General features: G+C 39.4%; 1 protein-coding gene across 1 annotated transcript in view; it reads left to right on the forward strand.

Annotated features, from left to right (window-relative positions):
• Positions 1–2,515: 2,515 nt before the first annotated feature.
• chd7 (chromodomain helicase DNA binding protein 7) overlaps positions 2,516–24,022 on the forward strand; it is a 74,570-nt gene continuing 53,063 nt past the window's right edge. Inside the window, exon 1 of the mRNA XM_041991783.1 lies at positions 2,516–2,810. The gene's annotated coding sequence lies outside the window, so the exon portion shown is untranslated. The remainder of the gene's footprint in view (positions 2,811–24,022) is intronic.

Raw genomic sequence — 24,022 nt, forward strand, 5'->3', positions numbered from 1 at the left:
ATTTCATCATTTAAGACCAGTCGAAAGTGATGAACAAAATTCACCTTTAAGATGAAGCAGGGTAGTTTCGGCTGTGCTTCATTCAGTGAGGTTAGTGTATATGTGTCTTTATGGTGCTCTTTTTTAACCCCTATGGTGCTGTGCCAGTATAAAAAAAAACTATGGAAGCTCCCAGTTATGCTCCATAGCTGTTATCACTGTAAAATTGCTATATTTGAACTCTGAGAAATTAAACTATATATACATTTACACTCAAATAAAGGCCTAGATGTGCGTCTTTGAGTCTGTTTTGATTTCAAAATCTGAAGGACTTCTGTTCCATCCATCAGCTTATTCCAGTGCAGGATTGCAGGGCTGCTAAAGCCGATCCCAGCTGTTCGGTGAGAAGCTGGGTATCACAAGGTGACTCATGTTCTATGTACAGAAAAACAACATAAAAAGGACTAAAGCATTGGATCTGAAAGCTGAGAACAACAACTCATTGTGTAAAATTATGTTTATGATTGTCTAATCACAGTCATAAATAGATTATAAACATGGCAAATTATTACCTGTTTAAACCCCATAGAGACAAGAATTAAGCTGAGAACCTGAGTTAACGTTACTAATTTAGTATTACACTCCTTTAAATGACTTAAGAAAATTAAAGCAAAAGATTGAACAAAAATGACACAAGAAACACAGATTTCCATTTTTATACAGAATATTCTTCCATTTGAAAACATTAGCTTTCACGCGCAGTCGATTTGAGGAATGTATTTTAGATCTTTCATTATAGATGCGCAGTGGGCTTCACAAGTCTGGTAAACTCATTTCATTGTATCCCCATACACCTTTTGTTTTTAAACTTTTTATCTCTCTTTGGAGATACTTAAGCCCTCATATTTCTTATACACAATCTGTTCAGGTTTTCCTTCATGATTGTGTCTAATTGTAAAAGTATTTTTTCATCTATCTACACGTGCTGGTGTAGCCTCAGGTCTCCTGGGAATTTTGTAAGTTTGGCACACCTTTCTTTTAAAAGTGTCTCCTACTTCAGTCCAAACTCTGAATGGATTCCATTTGAGTTTCAGCACAGTTTTTCCAAAGCCATTCCTGTTGGCTCTATCCAGTGTTATCGTGCTTTGTTTCAAAATCTTTCCTCATTTAAGATTTTCTGGAAAAGGTTACACTCAGGATTTATGGATTTATATTTTTCTCTATTCATCTCTCCTTTTTTCTTTGCCAGGTCCTTAAAGCAGGAAACTATCCCCACAGAATGATGCTGCCACCACAGTGTTTCACTGTAGGGATGGTACTGATGGGATGGTACATGAACAGGATGGTAAATGAATCACAGTGCTTATGTAAATTCCTCATTCTGTTAAATTTGCTAAAATTACAGACACAAAATAAATAAACAATGGCAATACCCTGTCATCTCACATCCAACCTGGCTGCTGTAAAAGGTGATTTAAACAAGTATGCAGTGTCTCAAAGCTTCTATAAAAACAACATTTTAACCTTTTATATCAAACAAATTAACACCCCAGAAACTTTGCTTTCCCTTTGTGGAGAGCTGTTTGAAAATAGATGAGAAACCTAAGAAAATATGCATAATTTAAAAGGATCTCACAACTTTCTGAAACTCTAGGTACAGTAGAGTGTGATTACACCTGGAAACAGACTTTGATATGTAAAATTGCTGCAGTTTCCATTTAAATCAACTTTTCCAGGCTCAGAAAATGCATGTGTGAATAACTGATAAGAAGTAAATCCTTGTGTATTGATATTTTTCAGAGCTGTACATTAATTATGTTCATATTAATGATTAAATAGACATATTCTAGGTGTTTTTGTCACAATAGACTATGTAAAATCATAATCAGCAAGCAAAAATGAACATTATATTCCCTGTTTTGGTTGGCTTAACAAAAAATATTCAAAGATGTAACTGATAATTGTTGATGTGAACCTTTACATGATTATCTGCTGCATCAAAGGAATTAACTCTTATCGTGTCCCCTTTAAAATTACATTTTTAGTTTAGGGGATTCTTAGTCACTCACAGAGAGCAGCAGAGACCAAAATTAGATATATTTAACAGTGAAATAGATGTAAAGCAAAGCATAGGAGCATAGAGATTTCACTATTTACTTTCAATACATTCACTTTTTGGTGTATTTACAATCAAAAGAGTGCAATGTGATGCACTCCATTAAACCTTTTCCCCGTTTACTGATGTAAAATGATAAACTGAGCTTTCCGTTTTCTGCTTGCCATTGTTTTATCACCTACTTTCATTTAAAATTTAATTTACAAAAATTAAGACAATCTCTTTCTAAGTAACACGCTGAAACAGCAGTCGAACTGACGCCCTTGTATTTCTCCCTTTTTTTAACCCCCCAAATAAGAATTCACAGAGAGCGTAACACGGGTACGGTGGGGTCAGTGACCGCGCACGCCGCCTGTTTATCTGTATGAGAGGTCCTCGGGAGCGCGCCCCCCCTGGCCGAGGAAGGTGAGCGAGTGTCTGGAGGGGAGGACTCGGGAGCGCGACCAGCCGAGGGATCGATCGGATTAAACTCGATTTGAGTGAAATTAACACAAAGGAGAGAAGAGCAACGCACACTAGTCGGTGAGGTCGCGGATGTGAGACACACCGGAGAAATATTTCATGAAAAACAAAAAGCTAGAACTTTTTTCCTCTGTTTATTTATATTTTAAACTGAAAGGACCACGGTGGATCTTTTTTTCCAAGCAAACGGAGATACTACCCTACTAACCAGGAGTTGATTTGATATAAAGCCCGAAGTGACCGAGGTTGTTGGGTAAGCTAACAGATGCCCCTTTTAGGGAGTGCATTTTATTGGATTTTTTTCGAGCTGATTATAGCACGAGTATAATGTTTAACCGGAAAGGTCGGTTTAAAATTAAACCCGTCTATATTATCTCTGAATATGAAGTTTTCCATACTTTTTCAACCGTAATCGGACTCTAATCCACCGTGCGAGTTGTGCTTGTAAACCTGACGGGCATGTCCCACAGGACTAACTCACTGGAAAGATTATTTTCTGGAGTGATGGATAGTTCAGCTCCTGATTTATTTTCTCATTTACGCAGAAAGTCATTGAAGGTCTATGTAGCTGCCATGCCGACATGCTAACAATAGCAAGTTTAGCTCACCCGCTGCATCGCTCTCACACAGTCGCACAGTCCCATTAGTTAGTTGAAAAGTGGAAAGAAAAATTTCCAGAACAGCACGGGGAGCTTCGCTGTTTTGGGGGTATTTTCACTGACAACTTATTAGATTTTGTAATTTGAAATGCAGACCTAATCCCATTTTAAAGTGTAACTGTTAGCACTGTTAGCTAATTGTGTTCAAGCTTCCAGGAGACACGAGGTGGCTCGAGCGTAGAGGTGAGTCACTAGCCTACTGAATGAGCGGAGCTCTCTGAGGGAGATTCCCATCGGAGAACACTTGGCAGATAAAGCCCAAATCGTTTGGCACGAGTTGAATTAAATATTTGAATATAAAAGTTTAGATCGCAGTTGTGTTTGTTCAGAGTACTTGTTTTATGGTAAAAGGGACAGAGTGAAGTGTTTGTAGTAGTCGCTAGTTTTATTGGACGGAAGGGACAGAGCAGTGGAGGAGAGGAGGGGGGGAGCTGTGAGGCCAGGCGGTCATTCCATAAAACCGTGTATTTTACATTCTTTCTAAAAGATTTTACATCACCAAAACAGTTTTCATCGTTTAAAAGGGTCTGCGTTGTCTCTGGACAGTTTTGGAATATAGTAGAAAGTATTTTGTAGAAATAAAAACCGAGATGAGCGGACCTTTCCCTGGTCCGGAACGACGTGCGAAATACCGCTGATAGGCTAATTAGCCGTGCTAGCCGCTGGAGGTTGGCCCAGCGTTGGGACACAGAAGTTCAGCTAGCCTGCTAGCCAGCTCTCATCCTTATTGTGTGTGGACGAAGACCATTTATGAGCCCCCTCGAGCTAGCTACTAACCTGCTCGGGGCGGTTATCGCTCACTGTTGTTCTTTAGCACCGAAAATAACTTTGCGCACCTTTCGCTTTACTTTTTGTTGAGTTTTTAATAAACATATATATATATATATATTACACAAAGTGAACGTTTACTATAGTCCCTCAGTCTTTAATGCGTTTTGCTTTTTTTGTAATATGCTTGTTTGTTACGTTGAGTCCGGTGAACCAAGTTTGGTAACCACTACGGCTACACTTGTTACTCGGTGTGGACAGGAGAAAACGAAGCCCAAAACACCTGCCGGTCTTATTGTATTTCACCCTGTTTGCAGCATCTCTTGTTTATGGCGTACAAAGAAACGGTTACATTGTTTAATTCAGCACAGTTTGACTTTATTGCGTGTGTTTTCCGCTATCCTGCAATCTTTCTCCATTATGCGTCCTGTAATCGGCCAACTTGCATAATGATCACCCTGCCGCTCTCACGCAACTCTGCCAGCGTTAAAACATCGGTAAAACACCAATAAATAAAAAAACGGTTATTTTTTTTTTACACAACCACGGCAGTTTATTCGCACGCTGTAAATGTATTCATTATGACGCTTTCGATGTTGATGTGCAGGTTTCTTATTTGTCTGGCTCCTGTTTGCCAACGAACCAGGAGCAGCTACCCCCACCACCTTGTGTCTTTGAGCCAAGATGGCAGCTAGTCATGTTTAGCGGGCCACAGAGGGAGAGATAAGAGGCCCCGACCACACACACACACACACACACACAGAGCACACAACAGATGTTCAGCACTATTTGGTCTCTCTCCCGTTCTTTCTTTTCTTGTGGTTAGAATTGAGGCAGTCTTCCCCCATCAGCTGCAAGACTGCCATGGTTTGTTAAAGGGGAAGCTCATTCGGACCAAGCTGGAACTTTTGATATATATATAATCACATCCTGATCAGATTTAAGTAGTATGAGAATATATTTGATGAAGCAGATAAGTGTTTTTACTTTTCTGAAATCCTTATTTATACCTGAGTTAACTTTTTCTGAAGTTTTTCTGCTGATCTTGAAGTTGCTTGTTTTATTCATAGCTGATGGGCCCAGGGATCATTCATACTGTAGAACAGAGGTCCCCAACCCTGGTCCTCAAGGCCCAATATCCTGAAGATCTTAGATGTCTCCCTGCTGCAACACACCTGATTCAAATTAAATGGTTCTGTGACAAGCTCTGCACAAATCTGCTAATGAGCCATTCATTTGAATCAGGTGTGCTGCAACAGGGAGACATCGAAGACCTGCAGGATAGTGGGCCTTGAGGACCAGGGTTGGGGACCACTGCTGTAGAATATCAGATTGACAAGTTTGATTAATTCCAGTGCCTGAAAATGTAAGTTTCTTTAACACTGGACTTATTGTAAGCTGGATTTCCTAAAACGTGCTTTATATGTGCAGGGAAATCCCTGCTATTTTATGTTGTGTTTGGCTTAAAATATAAAAAATGGACCATCTGCAGCAAAATGACTCAGGTTCTATGAAGCACAGCATTAAGATACCACAGTTAATTGAAATTTCACCGAATGATGCAATTAAATTTACAGTGCTATGTCCTTACACTGATTCCCGTTCTTCTCTCTTGGTTGTACAATATCTAATTTATAAGGTTCCACTGACTGCAATATTTTGCTGCTGTGGTGGGGCACTAACTTTAGTTTTAGAGGAATTAAAAAGGCACCTTGTTTGTGCATGTCCATCAGTTTGTCATGTTTTTGAAGAAGCTGCTCCCTGTTGTTTTGACCTATGAATCACAAGTCTGGTCAGTGTTGATTATCTGAAAACTCTTGGAAGTGCCATCTTCTATTGACATTTTAACCAACACTTTCTTTTCATGCTGGCTTGGAAAGACTTGGAATAATGGGTCCAAACTTTGGGGCGTGTACAAAGAAAGGGCGCATACATATGGTTTTGTGTGTATGAACGGCCAGAAATTAGAAGTAATCCTACTGGGAGTCAAAAAAAGCAAATTAATACCTGACAACACCCTGTCCTGCTGAAAATAATTGTTTTAGTTCAACTCCTCTCATGTTACTCTTGTGTGTGCTTTTCATTAAAGTTTCGTCATAGGACTTTTTGCTGGTTTCTAAATTTATTTTCTGACTGCAATCACTTGTCTTCAGTCCAGTTTGCTTGTTAGTTTTGTGGCATGGCTGGTTACTTTATCAGATTATTAATTTTGACAGTTGTCTGTTTTGTGTTTTTGCAATATTAATAGCTAATACTGTCCCATGCCCACCCTGGGACCATAACAGGCATATGCTACACTTGAGAAAAATTTTTCTAAAAGTCAGTTACCTTTTGAGCTTGAGACTGTTTTGGAGGGCTGTGATGGATGACTGGGATATTTGTCCTCTGGAGTCTGAAAGGAAGTTAACAATCAAAATGACAGTTTCACCGTCACCCCCGTGCCCACTTTGATAAGGTGATTTGTGTCTGACTTGAAGCATTAGCACCCACTCACACTCTTACTTCATTTAGGTGTTAGAAGTTGTTTCACTGATGTTTATTTGCACCACAAAGAGGAAAAGAGCAGTTCCTTTGTAAGGTCAATACTCTCCAGCTTTAATACACTTTTACACCCTCAGTGTGAGGTGAAAGGGCTTGGATAAATGTTTCTACCATGCTAACCATGTGTTATTTATTCTTCAGGTGTCAATAAGATATTGGCCACATTGTATGGATTCTGTGTTCTATATGAAAAATATTACTTAATGTAGCATGTAATAAAAAAAAAAAGATGCACAAAGATATCAGCACATAAGTTAAAAAAAACCTACCTTCCTGAATCCACTATGTACATTTAGTCTTATCGGCACCTGCAATCAACCAAAATTGGTTGGAAAATATTTGCAGGTATTCTGACAAATCCAATGGCATGCATCCTTAAATGTAAATCTTTCCATCCTTGCAGCATTTATGAGCTTACTGACAAAAAATGAACACTGCCACAAAAGGCTTTACAAGGGAGATGTCCCCAAAACTTCCATATGTGCTTTATGCCCCCCTCGACTTGTATCGACCTCTCATGGCAGCTTTCTTGATTCTCAACAGTCACCTGTACTCCAACTAGAGCAGGGCTCCAGAATAACCTTTTGCTTTGGTTGCACTGGTGCACGTCAATTTTTACAGCATCACTCTCAGCAGCTCATTTAATCGATTTTGATGATTGTCTTCTGATCATTACACATAGTTATTTTAGTTATCGTGACAATAAGGTTTAGAAAAATGCTTCTTTCTTTTTATTCTTTAATTAAAGCATGAATATTAAGTTGGGGGAAAAGCATTGTAAAAAGTAAAATTGTACTGAACTGAATGAAACTAAACATTTCAACTTTGAAATGGCTCATGAGGCTGTGCTGTCTCTGGCAAATGTCCCTCCTCTGGATTTACTTTTAATCTTTTTCATATTTAGCCTATTTACTTCAGTCGTAACAGCACCAAGTTAAAGCAGAAATTATTTCAGGTTTCTTTTCCTCTAGAAAAGGTTTATACTGTTAAAAAAAAATATATTGATTTGATGAGAATCCACCCCTTTTTTTCCTGTTTTTTTATTATTTTTTATCACAATTATTATTCTTCTCTGAGCTCAGGAAAGGAGGGAATGAACACAGAATATGCAGACAGATATTCAGATAATTAAAGTCCTTCACCTACACCTAAAAAAATGTTAGGCGCACCAGTGCGACTAACAAAAAAATTAGTTGCACTTAACACATTTTTGGTTGCATTTGAGAGCCCTGCACAAGAGGCTTCATCTGCAAGAGCTTTTGCTGTCAGGCCTCATTGTAAATTTTTAGAAAGACAGCAAAGAGGAAAAAAAGATTTTTCTTAGACCACTTGTCTTTGCAGCCTGACTGGAAAAGTGACTGTAGAATCTAACAGAGGCTTGCTTGAAAGGTCTGCACACTGTTATCACTCCTAAGCTGGGAGATGAAGTTGGAGGTCAATGGGAAAACATCTCTGAACAGGTGATTTTCACTATACTCATAACCAGCAACAGCTTCCTGCGTCAGAGAAAGTTAAAATAATTATTGCTGGAGTTCATTATAGGTTTTGTCACACAGTCTTCACACAACAGTTTGTTTTCTGGTCAAGCTTGAAAGTAATTACAAAACACAATCTTCACTCTCACCTGTCAGAAAATGCATTATGAAGGTGGATGCCACTCTTAAAGGCCAGTACTAAGCTGCTTGTTCAGTCTGTTCGTCAGGTAGCACCAGGTGGTGTGATGCAGTTGCACTGTTTAGTGTTAAAAGGGTGGTGTTGTGTGTCTGATCCAGAGCACTGGTGTTTAAGGTGGCCATTTTGTCTCCTATCATCATGTGCCATGGATGGCAGCACTGTTAGCAGAGATGAGAAGTGGTGCTGTTGTTTTCCTCCATCTCTTTCATCTTTGCCATCTATCGCTCCACCTCCACCCACCCACTCTCTGCTCAAGCTTGAGCCTCCCTCCTCTTTTCTACTCTTCATTGTCACCCTTTCCATCTCTTTTGCTCCCCAGCTTTGCCTGGCTGTTGTTTCCTTCCCTCCCTCCCTTCCAGTCCTATCATTTGCAGCCAAAAGGTTAGCGGGGGTCTTTAGCACCGTGGTGACATTCAAAACTGAGTGTCATCACTGTCTCTCTTGCTCTCTCATCCCTCTCACCTGTCTCGCTCTCTGTGCCTGCCTCCCCCACCCCCATCATCCTCCTGCAGCGAGGGCCTTCTGGACCAAGTGCTGTGCCTAGAAGAGAGACTGGCATAAATACTGCTCAAGTATTTGTGTGTGGGCTGTACGTGTTTTCTGTGTGTTGGAGGAGACGGCTTGTCAAGTACATCTTTGACCCATATGTGTGTGTGTGTGTGTTCCTTTTAATCTGTCTTTGACCTCTGCTGATGTAGATATGTGGCATATCCTGTTTTCTCTTCATCCTTTTACTCGTCACAAACTCTGCTGTAACTGGGAAACAAACAAGCAAAGCTTATTGGGATAGCAAGGACTCTCCTTAGAAATATGTGGGAGTTTTGTGTTAACAGTTGCTACTGAATCCCATCACTTAAAAAGTGGAGTCAGCGTTACAAAAATATTTGATCAGTTTTCTAATGCTTGCTGTTGTTTTATGGCTCTTATGTGGCACCTACACACCCTTCTAGATCTCAGAATTTTCTGTCATCCTTTCTAATAAGTGATCCACGTGGTTGAAAGGTTAAGAGCTGCTTTTTTTTATGGAATCAACATCCAGTTAGGAAGATGGAGGTAGGTCAAAGAGGAGAAAGACGGATGAAAAAGAATATAGTTAAGGACATGTCCGGGAAAATGAATTCCCTTAGAGTATATAAATAAATCCAAACCTTTTCTAAAAAGTTCTATTTACATTGATTGGAGATAATTTTGCATTTTTTTCCCAATACTCGGGAGCTTAAGTGGTGTAAAATGGCAGCAGCTTGATTATCATCTTGCTATGGGAAAAAAAAAAGCCTTCTAAGCTGTAGTTGTAACCCAAACCTGCAATGGAAGGACTTTTAATCCTGTGGAATATAGAGTCTCTGGAAAAAGAGGGGTGTGTGTGTACGTCCCAGGGGGGAAGTTATCCCACATCTTTATAGGAAGGAGTCTGGCAGTTAATTGGTTGTTAGCAGTCAGGCAGGCGGAGCAGGGAGGAAAACTGACCAATCTCTGGGGATGCACTTCAGGTCGGCCTGCCCCATTGGTCTAGAAGGCCATGTCAATAGCAGTGATTGATAAGGCAGGAGTGGGTGTAGGAGCATGGTCTATATTCACTGTTAGTGAGCCTTCTGTTTTCTGTTGAATACTTAAGTTGATTTAGTTTTTTTCAGTTTCTGGGAAATTCGTGATGGTAACCAATTCTTTCAAAATTAGTTTCTGATTAATATTTTATGTTAAAAAGAAAAAAAAAAAAAGTAGATCTAGACTGAGGATCAGGAAAGTCCTGCCTGCTGTGTTTGGTGTGCAGAAATGTTTTCAAAGTCTTTCGTCTAGCTCAGAGCAGGGAGACAGAGCAGCTATTGGCTTTTTTAATTCACATTAAGTGATCAATCCCATAGATTTGAAAGCTCTGTCATTTGACAAAAATTGCAGGGTTTTCCCCAAAGCCGGTAACTCATGGCCAAATCATTTGCATTACTGAGCAACAATTTTCCAGTCACCTGCAACTGTTTGATTTTTAGTCTTCATTTAGGGTTACAACAGCCAACAACAGGGTTACAACTTATTGTCATCTTCTTCACAATGACCCATTAATTTCAGTCAGGTGTTGGAGCAGGAAAACCACAAAAACCTGCAGGATAGCGGCCCTCGAGGACTGGAGTTTGACATCTGTGATTGTATAAGAATTATGGACAAATTTGAATGTTTACCTACTCAGTTCACAGCAGAAGCTGTAGCACACTGTAACTGTCAGTGTAGAGTCTCGGTTATCCGGGTCATTGTAGTCCTAAGACCTCTTTCAGATGAGAGATTAAATGTTTTGAAGAATCGAGAAAAGAAGTCCACTTGTCCAAAATTAAACTCCTAGGAGTATTAAAAGTTGTGAAGAAGCCTGGAAAATTAATTTTTTAAATTCAGTAATTTACAAATAACTTTCCCCTATCAAGCTTGTAAGTTTTTTTGTTTGTGTTTTTTTTGGAGGGTCTAGCATTTTTTGGGTGCATGTTCAATAGCTTACTGGTATGCAAAGGAGTAGAAGTGGAGTGCAGTGTAATGTGCTTTAAATGAACATTTTATATTAAAGTTTCTGTTTATAAATTGCTTATCTCATCGTTTTCCTAATATATAATCGTAATATGTATTTCCTTCTATTGTGTTAAAATACTTAGGGATGTTAGCTTTTGAACATTATTAAAAGGTCTTTTTCATCAGTTTAGATGGTTTTTAAGTGTTAAACATAGAAATGCTAATTTAACGGAACACATACTAGATCAGTTTTGTGCTTTTTTTACATTGAGATCTTCAGTGCATCGCCCACTTTAAGACATTCACTTAAACGAGTGATTTCCAGAGACTAGAGTCAGTTTCAGAAACCCCATAACAGGTTCTTAAGCTCAGTGAGCACATGCACACGCATACACGCAACCACACACGCTCACACTTGCTTGCTCTCTCCACTAGCAGGTTCCTCGGCCACCTCCTGTGGCCTACTTCTCTCTGTCTCTCTGCTTCCATGTCCTCTGGGATCAGACTGAGAGCCGGCCAGTGGTTTTTCCTACCACATGGTAAAGGCAGGGAACAGATTGGATAAACACAGCCCTTTCCTGCTGACCCACCCCCGCTGTCCACCCCCCTCCCCCAAACACACACACTGCACACACACTGTCCATTAACAAAGCAGCGGTGCGTAAAATAACCAGATATTCTCTAGCTTCACTGCTTCTTTCTTTCTTCTTTTGCTCTCTTGATCCCCCCACCCCTCCCTTTACCACCACCACCTCCTTTTCTCTCTTCCTTCCTTCCGGGCCTCAAATCCCAGCCCCAAACACACGGCCCTGCATCCCCTCACTTGAGCATAATTACACACACAGCTAGCCAGCTCCTGCATGCTGTCCTCCATTTGGGAACAAAGGTATAAATTATAGTGGCTTAGATCCTCGTGGTAATGGAAGTGGGTGGGAGCACACGTGTCCTCCAGAGGAAGAGGGAAATCGCTCACTTTTTCAGGTGTCTAGTTCAGTTGGGTCTGCTAAGCTCTGGTTGTAGTTAGTTTCTCTGGCTTGGGTTTGTTTGTCTGTGTCTGTCTGTCTCAGAGGAAACATGGTGTTGTTGACATGGCAGAGCCTGTAGTAAAGCCTGGAGGCTACAGACAGTTTAGCTGCCAAACTGTCGACAGCACAGACAGGACTGCGTTGAGCTGCTGTTGGCTAATCTCCCTCCCTTCTTCCTTCCTTCACCACAGACATACACTGCAATACACCAAATGATTTGGAGCTTTTTGGTCAAACATACTTGTCTTGGGTGAGACTAATATTGCAAAAAATAATGACAGTAGAAAACAAACAGCGCTCACATTAAGAGGAAAAAGGCAAGGTGTGCCATGAAAGGCTCAATGCTTGCAGGTTTTCATTCCAGTTTACAGCAGGTGACGTCATTATCAAGTCTTCACTCTTGACTTGAAGAGCTTATCAGTTGATCACCTGATGTAGGATTTGGATTGTGGAAATATGTGACTTATAGACTATGGCAAAACTGGGAAACAGTGCATAAAAAACTTGCAATTAATAAAACAAGATGACTTGTGGATCTTTATAGCGTTTTATGTATGCATTGAAAATTCAGTACACATTTAAGAAATAACATATGAAAACATGGTCATCGGGTTAGACATCAGGTGTGTGTGTGTTTTTGTTTTGTTTTTTTTTAAATATAGTTTCTGTTCATTGAAGGTCCGTCTCTAATGCAACACTGCTGCTGACTGCCAGAGAGGCCATTCAGTTGCACTAACTTGGCAGTGATATTCTGCGGTTTCGGCTTGGCTGAACGGGTGGCCTCGATAATTGTGGTTTGACAGATCTGCACAGTCTGTGTGAATTCCTCGGCTTGGCTGGCGATCGCAAGTTCATTTATCAACTCAGCTAAAACTATCGTGTTAGAACGGCTCGGTGATTACTTGTGGTTTCAGGTGAGCTGGAGTAGTTAATTATTTTCACATGCTCCTCCAGCAGAAACGGAATTAAACTCTTTTCATATTTCCTCTGTGTATGCTTTAAAGTGGAAACTGCCGTCACTTCAAGGTCAAAGTCATGATACGGTATCTCAAGTTTTATTTTGGGACATACTTTTGCTTGCAGTGACAACACACAGGAAATCAAAGGAAATGCCCCTTCTAAAACTCTTTAACTTAAACTCATTATTATTGCTTTGTCACCCCTTGATGTATGTTGTTTTTTTTTCCCAGAAAAAGGAATAATTTAATACTTAGGATTATAAAGAAAATATTTCTGTTTTATGTTGTTGGTTAAACAAACGCCTTGAAAACGAGGACATTGTAAATTCATTAAGAAATTCATTAAGCAATGTGATATTCCTCAAACATTTAGTATTTTGTCATGTTGACATTCATTTCAGTCTACAACTTCATACAGTCCAACATCATGGCTTCATCTTATCATGTAAAGCTTACTTGTAAGCTTTGTTCTGAAAAGTAAATAGTTTCCTCAGCTTTGCCCCATTTTATAGCAGTTACACTGTGTTAAGGAAGCATTTCTATCACCTTAAACTCATGTGAACTTCTTTTTCATTTCATGACACAGTTTAAATGACTAATTTGTGTTTAGGCAGTTAATCAGAGTTTGAGCATCCGTTTAATCTGTTTTTTCTCATTGGTTATAGTGTTAGTTATTGAGTCATCTCGTGTTAGACTAACTCTAGTTGTTTAGAGGTTGAGCATGCACAGGTTGTAAATGCTTAAAACATAAACATGATCTTTGAAGCCGCATACAGCAGCTCTCACTTGTCAGAGCCTCACTTTCTGTTGCTGGATAGTTCTGTAAGTTTTGTTGGATGTAATTTATGCTGCTGGTAACAAACTTAGCAGTTGAAATGCCTTCACAGTGACCTGCCCAATACTTTGTTTTGAAGTAAACCATAACAAATAAGCATGGACAGTCTGGAAATCCTTCTTTTAGGATCTGGAGATGGCATTATTAAATAACAGAGCTGTCCAAACTTTGATTGAATAGAGCAAAAGCACAATTGCTTGTGACACAGTAAAGCTTGCAGTCACTGGACAAAATGTCCATCCTGAATGTCTTTTTTTTTTTTTAACTGAAGACAGCAGGCAAGAGAAACGTGGTGGCAAGCAGACCCTCCTGTTGAAGTTTTAATTTTTAAATAGTTTTCATCAGACTGATTTATAGATGAGTAGTGTTTACAATAGTTACACAATATAAAATCCATGTGGTCTGTCTTGTTGCTGTTTTGTTTCATGGGCTTCATGTCCCCCAAAGACCACAGGGGGTCCCTGAGGCTTTGAACATTAAGAGCCTTTGTGATTAATGTCCGCACATTGTCCCTATTTTAAGAAAAAAAGTAAGGCTCTATTAATTTAATTTAACTTTGCCTTTGTTGAAAGACAGGGGAACATTATTTATGGTGAGAATCTCACGTTTGAAAGCATAAAAATAAGCATGGTTTCAGAACTGACTGGAGCAGGGATCTATAGCTTTTTATGCAAGAAGGGGGTCTCCGAGGAAAATAGGTTGGGAACCACTGGCCTAACTGGTTCACTGCGACAGTAGTTTACCATGTCAGAGTGGATGCAAGTTTATCCTTTTATTTGATGCTGTTCTTCTGATCATGTGTTCTGTTTGAGTCATCTGTACAGTCAAAGATCAGATCACTAATTTAGCTTTTAAGGAGTCCCATCATTATTGAAGTGTTTGGTTTAATTAGAGCTGAACATTGTAAATGAGCTTGAGGCAGTATATTGTTGCATTATTTTTTATTAAAGTTACAACTTTATTGTCGTTTTTTTCAGCCACTGTTTGTCTACAATCATCTGTAGCCACGTAATGTCTTATTACTCAGCGTTAGTTTGATCGTAACTTAATGCCTGTTTGGTTTCTTGCAGATTTTTAGGGCATTTGTTTTAATATAAATTTAAAGGTGTTGAAGTCATAATGTATACAGTGTTGTGTTAATGAGGTCAACTTAGGTCGGCTGATGGAGATGCTTTAGTTGGGGCAACTATGTAGATATAAAGTTGTTGTTTTTGTCAGGGCTTATAAGTGCAAGCAAAAAAGGGCACAATTTTCTGTAAAGGCGCTATGTGATAGTTGTGAAGTTGTGTGCTGTAAACCGATTAATAAGAGCTCTTGCTTTGTCATCCAATATTGTCATACACAATGAGTGATTAAAGACAGATGGAGACCATATTCAGACTAAGGCAGCTCTGCTTATTGTACAAGAGGACTGTGTGGATGTGCTGTTACAGGTACTGTTGGAAAAATTGAAATATGAGCCTTATAGTCCAACATATGAAGGCTTATCAGATGACAAGACTAAACTTCAGATTTAGTTGCTTGGGTAAAGTTATAAAGTTAAATTGTTTGTTGCCTGATCTTGAACATTACCTGATATGTGCTCTTAAATATAGTTTTAACTGGCCCAGAATACAGCTGCCAGTATAGCACTGTGCTAGAACACTTAACCAAAATCAACATAATTTTAAATATTTGTGTTGTTAGTGTGGATGAGGCCTTACTACTTTTGAATGTGTTGCAGCAGATCATGGAGGGCTAAACGCCACATCCGTTGAGATTTGGCATCTAAACCTGCAAACTGACTGTTCACCTAATTCCCTCAGCAGCTGGATGTCCGTGCCAAAGTATTCACGTGTTTGCATGTATGCATGACTGTGTTTACTGCCAAGAAAAAAAAAGACAAGAATTCAAGTTGACGCTGAAATGACAGAGGAAGTGGTTAAGAAAACAAAGCCAAAAGAGAGCAGAGGTCTAATCTCTTTCCATGGCTAAATCAAGTTTCAATGGGAAACTGATGGAAAATGGCAGTAAAGAGGTGAAATGGGACAAAATGAGTCTAGGTTTTTGGCCAAGCTTATATGCATCTCTTATCGCGTGGCATGCTAACATCTAAAGGCCAAACAACAAAAACAAGGTGAATGAGTCTACCATCCCTTGCCTTTTTTCTTTTAACTACAGCTGTGATATCATTAAATCCTCCAGCCTGTTGTGCACGCACACAGTAGCCTCAAAGTGCTCATAGAGTTGCTTTTATTTAGTATTGTATAATTCAAGCTCTAATGTAGTGTGCATCTGAGACAGCTGACAGGAAATCAGTTGCCTTCATGGTAGCTTGCTACAAAGGATGTGAAATTGCACCCAATTACTCACCTGCCACACATGGTGAAACTTTTTCTCTCTTTCCTGTAGTGATTGAATTGCATCATAGTACTGTTTTGTAGCTTCTGCATACACTGTAATATATTATCTGAACACAGGGTTTATAATCCCAACATTAAATGCACTACTTTATCTTTATATGTTTCTACTGAATCACACTAAAGTTGAACCACAGCAGATATTTTATTAAGGTTAAACTGCCAAAGACCTCGGTAACAAGACAAAAAGGATGATGGCAAGATCTTTTTAATTGATTAAACTTGATGGTGATATTTGATTGTGCTGTCTTTTTGTATAAAAAAAATGTACTTTAAGCAGTATATATGCGCATCATTACAAAGCAACACAATGCTTTCGTCGTGCCCGTCTTGCTTCCTACATTTATCCTTGTCAGCTGCCTGGTTGCTGCACTCTTGAGACGGCATTTAATTCATTGCAACTTCTATTTGGAAAATAAGATGTTCACAAATTTGAAGCATGCCATGGTTCATGCTTTTCTTTCTCATTGTCTTCAGTTCCTCACTATGCTACTTCATGAGAAAGTTGCTTTAAGTGTCTATAAAGGCTCAAATGTTGCAACAAAAATGCCCAGGTAGCAACAGTGTAATTCAAGAAGCTGTGTTTCTGAGCATATTGATTTGGTATATATGTTCATGTAGACCAGAGGGGCTGAGTATTATGTATGTATTATGAGTGTGTGTGGGCTGTTGGCTGAAGACGGAGAAAAGGTCTGGAAAAAATGCTCTATCCACTTAATGTCAAGCATCTTCACCATGATGATTTAGGACCCTATGATTTGTGCAATGCAGAAAATGCGATGGAATTAATTTGACATTAAAAACGCAGTGTTTCCCGGACATATTGGCGGACGTATTGGGCTTGTCATACCACGCTTGCGTAAAATGATTTAAAAATGTTATTGCAACTAAATCATTTAGCCCTGTTAACACATTATTTATGATAGCTTTAATTTCTTTATTTCAAAACCCCTGGCACTTGGAGTTGATTCTGTGGTGTTGCGCCACCCATTGGTCTATGTGTGGGAAACTGAAAAGCGGAATCGGTTGTAAAATGCGAAATATCGTGGAAATTGCTCATATTATGATGTGATTTGCTTTCCCTACTAATATAAGTTCTTTTTCATGGTATTTGAGTCTGCTGGAGCCTCACCTCTGTGTGACGTCACCTGAACTGGCAGGAAGTCGGTGATGTCCAAGAGACCACAGAAATGCCAAAGTTGTCCAATAAATGAACAAATGCTACCGGCCAATTTCTACCTGGTCCGTGTGCACTACGGTTGTGTTCCGACCTCGCAAGTAGCTAGATCCACAAGATCACGAAATCACAGGACAATTGAAGAATCTTGTGATTCTCCACTTCCAGGATAAACGTCTTTTCTTCCATGATGGAAAAAAAACAACACTGAGACCCAGGACCCGGCTCATGATGTAACATAGTTCAGCAAGCGCTAATCTGCATTCTTTTATTTAGAAAATTACTGGAAGCTTTTACTTTTGTGTCTGATTTTCTCTATGCACGTATGTTTAATGGAGAGCCGCAACAAGACGTTTCAGGGGCTGAGAGTGAAGCGAACCACTGACTAAAATAGCCGCAAATAGCTCTGGAGGCCGTGGCGCACACGCACCCGATGGAGTGTCTCTAGAAAAAATGAAAAGCTACTCTGTTGCACTAAGCTCAACTGGCTGAGCAGACGGCTCATATAGGCTATAGAGACTTTAGCTAGTCGATTCAGCTCGTGCAGGTTCAAATCTCGCCCTCAAGCCTTTCGCTGCAGGTCACCGCCACAGGGGACAGAAAACAGACTTTGTGAAAAAAATAAAATGGAATCTGTAAAATAATAAAGTAGATCTCATTGTGCATTAATGAGTTTGTCAGATTTAGGTTTGTTCTAAATGTATTTTTGTTTTTACAAACTTTATCTTCAGTCACAGTGGAGAGCTTCCACACCGTCTATTTGTTGTCGCTCTGCACTTAATGTGAACCACCATGCATCACATGCGTGTCAATGACCAGTTCTGAATCTTGCACATGAAAAATGACTTGTGACTGATATAACTGGGACCTTAGGTGGTGCATTTCTACCCATTTTTACAACTTTTATTGAGAGTTTAGGATTTTCCATTGATGCAGATCCCCATGTTAATCCACATGTGGCAGAAGTGGCTGTAGTTAAATGGTTATTTTAAATAAAATAACTCTGAAAAGCCAATATCTGCCAAAGCAAATGCCTTATTTGCAGTTTTAACAAGTTATCTCAATCCACAGCTCAATGGGCCTGTTCATCCCGTTAATTTGTGCTGTCCACTCCATCAAATTTAATAAAGTTAACCTAGTTAGTTTTGGTTTATTCTTAATAACAAGCAACAGTTATCTCATACCTCCCTTCAGTTCCACACCTTAGTGAATTAATAAAAATGCATATTTTGTGGTATGAAAATCACATTGCCTTGTTGTGCATATATATATATGTTCTAGATGTAGACCAGTTGGTGGTGATAATTTATGTTGAGCTTGTTTTTTTCCCTATGGCAGTGGCTCTGGCTTTGTGGTTTTATTAGCTGATCTGAAGAGCCCAGTGGTAAGAGAGTGTAAAGTAGACATCCAGCATTTTGAATCTTGGGTAATAAGAGGGAGGCGGTATCACAGGCTGCTGGTACATTCAGTCAACACAAGCAGTGCTTACAACTTGACCTGGCTATTTAATTGGACCATCATCCTTATCCCAGTATATTTGCACAGAAAACTGTAACTTTACCGTTGAGCACATCTAGGATGTCGATAATCTGTTTATTTTCAGCATTACGATTATTGGCATCAAATTTTATTTATTTTTTCTCCCTTTCTTTAATTTCATTTGTAGAACTGTCATGGTTGTAGGTTAGTGCTCACTCTGATAGTTCAGTGTAGTGAATGAGTGTATGAGAAGGTTGGTGGTAGTGAACACAGAAAGCTAACTTAAAATGTCTCACACGGTCTCTTATCTCCAGAAGAAGCAACACTTTTGACAATAATGTAGCCATGTTAAGTAAAGAAACTGAAGACCAACTAAAGCAGGGGTCAGCTATTACATTTGGCCTGGGGCCAATGGTGGGCCAAAAAATGTGAGATATTATTTGTGTTATGTGTGTGTTCTATACACTAGTGTTTTTTACTTTTTTATGTATTTTTAACATTGTGTGGGCTCTAGTGCCCTTAATTGTTATACAAGTACATGAGAAAGTGGGTCAGGGAGATGTTGAGGTTGAACCTGTGGTGGATTCTTTGCCAGGTGAACCAAACACCACACACACAGCAACAACGATTATTTCCTCACCTCTCCATCTGGTCTTTTTGCTCCTGAAATGCAGCATTTCTTTGATGGTTTATTAACCATGCTGCTCTGGTCTGTTGCCTCCACTATCAGGGAAAACTCCAACAGAAATAACTGCTTAACTTTCCTGCTTCCACTTCCAAACTGAGCTCGGGAGGCTGAGGCGACGTGATTACTCCTGGGTGAGCTGCAGCTAGCTTCAGGGTGAAGCCACTTCACTTTACCAAGCAGTGGTGAAGCAGACATGGGACTCAGCTGGAACTAGAAGAGTGGTGTAGTGTTTATTGCTAAAGCTTGTACCAAAAACTCTGTTCTGGGGGACTGATATCTGGGGTTTAGGGCTTTCATCTCCCTAATTGACAATGGAACACAAAACATCAACAATAGTATGGTTGTATTATTATTGCTTACTTTAAAAGTCAAAAACCATTACCTAAGATAGAGATAATCTAGGCTAAACTGGTCAATAATGTCCATCTAGGTTCACTTACTTCCACCATGAAGCTTTTTTCTGCTTTTGTGAAGGGATTCATACTGACTGGCCTTGTCCTCCACACATTAGGGTGGACAGAATCAGAGGCTACTGTGAGGAGAAGATAAACATAACTGAACGTTAATTGAGCTCTTTAACTAGCCGACCAAATAGATAACCGCATTTAAACAAACTAATATCAGTTAGTGTCATTTATTTTGATTTATTTTGATTTCCAGTTAACATATGGTTCATGTTTAAAGTCATCATGGTGCATCTATTAAGTTGTAGTAACATTAACTTTAGTAAACAGACATAAAGTTGGCCAAATTTAGCTAAACATAAACTTAACTGTTGAAATCCCAGACAGTGCTGTCCTCCGTACGTTCGGATGAAACTGGGTCTGGTGGTGCAGGTTTTGAAAGAGACCGCTCTGGCTCCGCAACATCCACAGGTGGACTTGAATGCTGAGAGAATGACAGATGTGGTCCACTCTTCCTGCAGTTAAAAAAAACACAGCAACTTTCTGCTCTTAAATTGATTCCATGAACGTTAAGATGCTTCATCAAATTGGTTGTGTTGCCAGCCTTAGCCACAATATCCTTTTGGTGAATATTGGCATCAATCTTGCTAAAATGGAGTCACACTTTTGACTGCGGAGACATTTTTTTTAACTGTTTTTTTGACACGCTGTAGTCCACAAGACAGATACACGTGAACTCTGTTTGTGGGCGTGACAACATGAATATTTTTCCTGTGCGCCTCAACCATGTGGAACATTACAGCCAATCACAGGCAGCATTACCAGATCTTGATTCTGTAATTAACCTTTAAGTTATGATTTGATTTTGTACAGTTTTGGCTGAACTAACAGGTTTAAAACTCCAGCTTTGGTCGAAAAGTCTTGCAGTTGTGCACGCAAGAATCCAGGGACTTAAAACCTTGACAGATCTCGTCACAAGCCATCATAAAAACTTTTGATAAATTTTGTCATTTCTAAAAGTTATTCTAAAGCAATCTGTTTAAAATGTAGTCTGATATGTTAGAATATGAGCAGAGGTTGTGCATTAGGGTCAGTATATTTATACATTTGTCATACTGACAAATGTTTGGATTAAATTATCTCTGCATGCATTTAATGCCTTTGCCTGTTGGTGACCGTAATATAATTTTTGAGTTTGTATGTAATAGTTCTGAGAGACATGATGGGTAGATATTTGTATTCAGTTTGACATGAGCAGATGGTGTAAGGAGTGAAAGGCAGATGGACCAATCAGCTCGATCAGTTTTATCCAGTTGAGTAAAGCTGAGGAGAATACATCTGTCTGGTCTCAGGGAGCAGCAGAATGTGAAGTCATGGTTTTGTAAAAACACTAGCAGTAACAATAATGCCTGATACTTAAAAAATATATTGCTGTGTGAAAGACTCGAGTTTTGCTAGATGCTGTCCACCTTTTCCCATATCCGTGCAGTAATAGGTCTGTTAGCTAGCTGCTAATGCTTCTCTCAAGCTACTAGCTCAGTTCAGTTACTGTTGCTACTACAATGACAGGACATAATTTGAGAGGATGGATTATGTGGGGGCACAATTCATTGACACGAAATATTTATTGAAAAGGGAAACTTATTGGGCAGACAGCATTTGTGTGAGGAAATAATGAATGTGTCATTCCCCATACCTGCCGTGCTCAGTAATGAACCAATAAGTGGCTGAGGGGAAAAATGGTAGGAGGGAGGGGTGGGTTGTGGAGGAAGAAAGAAATGAGGTGCAGAGGGGAGGGAAAGTCTGCAGCGATACAAGTTGGCTTGGGTGTTGTTTTTGCAGTGTATGGAAGCAACAAGCAAACCTCCCCCACCTCCTCCCTGCCCCGTTCTCCACTACACATGCTCATTCATGCATGCTTAGATCCACCTACCTTTTAACCACTCGCTCACGCAGAATAGGGTATTGCGTTGGCCGACCATTCGCTTGAATAAAGTTCAATTTAAATCTTTTTTTCTAATTATACAACAGAAATGCACTTTTCTCAACATTAAACGTATGCCTCCTCTTTACATTTTTATTCTCCTAAATTATCAAGGAGAAAAACTAAAACACTAATTAAATAAAATAAAATAAAAAAAAAAGCAGCAGGTGGCTAGTTCCCTTGTCTTCAAACATCTGCCTGGACTGACTGAGTGGTTGGTTAGCCAGTTGAATGGGTTGCTGACTGAGTAGCTAACTACTGACTGGTGTACGTAAATGCTCCCTGCCCTGTTGGCTGCCTGATTTCTTGCCGGATGGCAGCTGGTGCTGTTCAAACAGAGTTGCATCTGCTTGGCTCTTTGTTCTAACACACACTCATAAAAACACACACTCAATGACTCCAAGTGTGTGTTGGAAAAGAAAGAAGTTCTTTTGTTTGGTTGTAAAACAGAGTTGGGGGCAGGGTTTGGAAAAGGGGGGAGGATGCTAATGTGAAATGTGTGTTTGTGTGTCCCAGAGGGTGAATAAGGAGGACCCCCCCCAATGGCTGCATCCCCCCCCCCTGTGTTGGTTAAAACCGATTTAACTTTCTAAACATGCAAGCTTATCCTCTGCACCTCTGCCTTACAGCTAATAGGGCTGCTAAAATGTTGAGACAAATTAGTTTGGATAAAGCAACATCTGTACTGACCAATATTATGAAATGGTGAAATATTCTTATTAAGACATCAAATGGATACTGAAACTTGATAGTTTAGTATTTTATGCTTAGTTGAGTTCTGTTAACCATTATATGGGATGTACTGTTAGTGATTTGGAGATGGATTGTTTTTTAATTTTTTTTTTAATGTCCTCTTTTCTGGTAACAAGACCCTACTCTCGTGTGACTTGCCGAGGCTTGGCGAGATCTTAGCACATATGCACACAGCTGGTTTCCTGTGTTGCCTCCGTCCAAAATGAGCTTCTCTTGTCGAGATAATGTCAAATTCAGATGTATTCATTCACCAGTGTGGATTACATTCACTTGTAAAATATTTTGCAGCACACTACCGCTCACATTAGCAGCTAACGCTAAGACCGCGGGAGCCTTAGCGTACTTTAAATGCCCATGTCAGATTTATTTTTAAAGTCACATTTCCTCTAGCACAGGTTTATACTTTGTCCTTTTATCAAAAAGTAAACAGTGTGATACTATTTATCTGATTTACATGACTGCATGTCATAGCTGCTCTCTGTGTCCACGGCAGTGAGCACACAGACATGTGCACGCACACACAGGTTTCTGTCAAAAATATGAGAGTTTTCAAAATTCTCTCAGGCAGGTGGAGATGGAAGCATCTTGCTCCAGTGAGGAGCAGATGGAGTATTTCTCCTGCTCCGGTGTTACACCGATAATGTCACGGTCGTCACAGGAACGCACACATCTGAATAAGCTGAATCTACATCATTGTAGGCATTTCTGAGTCGTATTTCAGCTTTAAATGTATCCAGTATTCTTTGTAGGTAACATTACACTTCATCATGTTATCTGAGATCTAAACTTTAGGAATATTTAGAGCAACTCCACTGAATGAAACAGTTTCATCAGGACATGTTTGACTTGATTCTGTCTTGATTTTTTGTTTTGTTTTGTTTTTTAATCACAGCATTTCTGGCTCTGAATCTGGGGAAACACTGTATTGTTGTGGTGTTTCAGAAATGCATTTAGATGTGTCAGATCAGATAATTACAGCAATCTGATTACTCCTGGATAACTGATTTTGATAGTCAAATAAATGGACTCAGTGTTTTATAAAAATAGCCATCTGAGAATGTCTATTTAGGAAAAATAGATAGTGTTGCTCAATTAGCTGTAAATGAATCAATATCTAATCAAATTTAATCAAAATCTGATCGAAATAGGCTGTTGTGAATTTAATTGATTCAGGAATTTAGCGACGATACCCAGCCATAATGGTAATATCAGAATTGCATCAAATTCAGTGAGTGGCTGCAGTCTTTGAATTTGGCATTTAATGTAACAGTCCTAAAACGATGAATTTGCCTGGAATTTAGCTGTGCATATAACTGCAGTGAGAAATGCTGCTCTCTTTGAGATGCAGAACACAACTTCAGCCCGCAAACTCTTGTTAACATACGACCAACATCAGGGGAATTATTTCCGCAGTGGATCTTGTATGACGAGGGTCCAGATGGGGAAAGAATGCAGTTGTGCTGCACATCTATTTATCTGTTTCCACACAAAATGCAAAGGAAAAATATTTGCGTGGAAACATTGTCGTGTAAACAGGGCCTTAGATGTTGAGATGCAGAAACATGAACTTGATCCCATAATTTGAAGTATAAAACAGCTGTTTGTGTTTGAGTCTAAGCTAATTCCACAT

This window comes from Melanotaenia boesemani, chromosome 8 (genome assembly GCF_017639745.1).
Source record: "Melanotaenia boesemani isolate fMelBoe1 chromosome 8, fMelBoe1.pri, whole genome shotgun sequence".
Taxonomy (NCBI): Eukaryota; Metazoa; Chordata; class Actinopteri; order Atheriniformes; family Melanotaeniidae; genus Melanotaenia; species Melanotaenia boesemani.